General features: G+C 41.7%; 1 long non-coding RNA gene across 1 annotated transcript; it reads left to right on the forward strand.

Moving 5' to 3' along the window:
* The first annotated feature begins 6 nt into the window (after positions 1 to 6).
* LOC119325654 lies at positions 7 to 2,523 on the forward strand. The gene is made up of 6 exons (XR_005157622.1): positions 7 to 269; positions 793 to 910; positions 1,139 to 1,188; positions 1,285 to 1,398; positions 1,539 to 1,697; positions 2,029 to 2,523. It is a non-coding gene; the product is annotated as an uncharacterized LOC119325654 (long non-coding RNA).
* Positions 2,524 to 2,818: the final 295 nt, after the last annotated feature.

A 2,818-nucleotide genomic window follows, 5' to 3' on the forward strand; every position in this document is an offset into this window, starting at 1 on the left:
GTGGCTTCTAACTGGAGAGGGTCTCCGCCGGCGTCGGCCTGCACCGGCGAGGTCAGGCGCGACCTGGCTTCTAGGGCGGCTTGACTACAGTCTACAGGTGACCACGTCCCTTTTCTCCCCTTCTCCCGTATGTATCTCTCTATGTTGTTTCTCCTCCTTTCTCACACGAAGAAACACACAGAGCAGTAAACAATGGGAGGATTTGGGGGCTGCTCAGTTTTGGATATGGGGGCTGCACGGGCTTGGAGCAGCAAGCCTTGGCAACGAAGGTGAATAAAACACATACTTGTACTGTAAATAAGGTTTTTTCATAGTGACACTGACAAAGCTTATGCATGAGATAGATCATCATTGTATTTTGTGATTCAGTTTCATAGCATTTATGCCATAGCAAGGTGCAGGGTAAATGCTCCTCTTGACCTATTCTATTTTGGAATAAGGTTGCGCCAGATTTTATTCAAATGAACATTGCTGTACTGTCATGTTCTAGATATGTCGAAATTTCAGACCAAACAAGTTTCCTACTTCTCCCCTTCATGAACTCTTCATTTTTTTTCTTAATATCATTTAGTTTGCCATTTGTATTTTTGTGATTGGTAGATAAAAGCTTGCACAGTTGCACTTGGCATTTATTACTATATATTTAGCTAATCGTACAAGAACCATCTTTGTAACAGATCCAGGTTTTTATCTATCTCCCTGTACTTAAGTCCTATGTTGCAAGGTTGAGTGGTCAATTGGAGTATTAATTTCCTAGCTGTAGCTCTAAATAAGGTTTCCTTTGTTATGCAGTATACCCATATTATAATTAAAGGAGAGGAGTTGTACCGCCTTGCACATAATGCATTTTAATTCCTTATTTCTCACATCCCGAAGGTCACATTACATCTATGAACCAGAAGAACTAGAGGTATGAAACTCCCAAGAGGAAATATTCATTCCTCTTAGCTATGTATTTATTTGTACATGCTTTTGCAATACTCATGATGCCCTCAGAATTATTTAAAAGGATGCATCCTTTGGTGTCTGTTCATACTTATTATATGAGCTATGTTTTACCATCGAGTAGATCTCTTATTACCATGATATTGTCTAATTTTTACATGGATACAGAAGTGTATCTTAACGTTGTATGCAGAGCTGGGTCGACATATGAAGACGCGGGAGCTAAAGCAAATAGACTGCAAGGTTATCAGGATACCAGAGAAATGGGTTATGCTTTAGTCCTTGTAAATGGCACTGGTTTTTCTGGTGCAAGTAAATCCTGACAGTGGTGTATTCCAGGCAATGTGAAGCTGGGACATTCCTATCAGGCGTGACCTTGTAGCCAAATCCATGAGGAGTCAGAGGCAGTTGCAGCAACTAACCATGAAGCGACGGCGGAGATCCAGTTCATCTGTACGTCTAAGGCTGCCTTCTGACCGAACTGCGTCGCGGCAGCAAAATCCGCTTTGATTCAATGCTCTGGTCATCTATGCTTTCCTGCTGTAGATTTTTGGAGCTTGCTCTGTTAATCCGTGTTATTTTGTGTATCACAGTTTAGGTCTGACCAGCACAAGGTGGCAACAGCAGTAGTGGAGAAGGCATGAAGAGGCCCACATCTAAAAATCCGTTCTGCTGACGATCAAGGGAGATGGTCTTAGCATCCACTATGACAATGTTGTCCAGAACATGGACGACTCTGGAAACTGAAAAGTGTAAGTACCAACCAAATTTGACTATTTAGGTTCTGTTCTATCGAATGGAACGAGTTCTTTTATTCATTTAAAAAAGAGAGTGCAACAAGTTTCTCTTATTCGTATTCAAAACAATTGCGATGAAATGGAAGAAACTCTGAGCAGTCATCTCGGATGTAGAGCTTGTAGTTATGTCATAGGTATATGTCTCTCAATTTATGTAAAGATGGGATCATAGGTCTTACAGTATGTCTTTATCTTGGGTGGTGAGTTAAAGGAATTCAGTCTGGCAATGATGCTATCATGCCACTATGTGTTCCTTTCTCTAAATGGACCTACCTATGTCATTCAGAACAGATTTTGCTTCCAGGCACACAAAGGCCACCGATCGGATCGGCGTGAAGAAACCCGTTCGGACCGCTGCCGCATGCCTCGCCTCAGCAACGGATCAACCTCTGCACCTACATCCATTTTGACAGGTCGTCGGTCAAAGCAGGTCTATTTTACCCTCCTTCATGCGGATGAATCTGATCAAGTTTATTTCAAATTCCAATCTAGAGTAGTTACACTTTTTCGCCTCTGCCTGCCTGCTTCTAGCAGGGTTGCATTTCTCCAATTTTCACAGCTTCAAGTCAATACCTATGAATTGTGTATGTGATTCATCATCGTTCAATTATCCCGTACCCTATGTGAATTATATGCTGAAGTACAGGTTGACAACAACCTACTAGATGTACATACTTTTCTAGCTGGTACACAGTAAAAAGAAAGGGCTTGAGTAAATGCACATTGTTCATTTCATATCTATCAGAAGTTCCTGCATATATTTTCCAGTAGCCATAATCAATGTCAGTCACACACTTTGAAGGTTTTACACTTTTATTTGGTATCCTACTACGCTGCATGATAACATCCACACTTACACGTAGTTTAGGCCCAGTAAAGCATTCCCCCCTGGTTTCTTCAGCTTGCAAGAAAGGTTATGGATTCTGAGTTGACATTCTATTTATTAAAAAGGTGCCTACATGAAAAAAAATCATTGAAAAGCCAAGTGAGACACAATAATTGTCCACCCAAATCATTGTGCTGGCTCAAAGCCCTCTGCGAGACAGAGGCTGACGGGCTCTTGCTCTGCACCCGCC

The sequence above is a fragment of the Triticum dicoccoides genome, chromosome 6B (assembly GCF_002162155.2).
Source record: "Triticum dicoccoides isolate Atlit2015 ecotype Zavitan chromosome 6B, WEW_v2.0, whole genome shotgun sequence".
NCBI lineage: Eukaryota > Viridiplantae > Streptophyta > Magnoliopsida > Poales > Poaceae > Triticum > Triticum dicoccoides.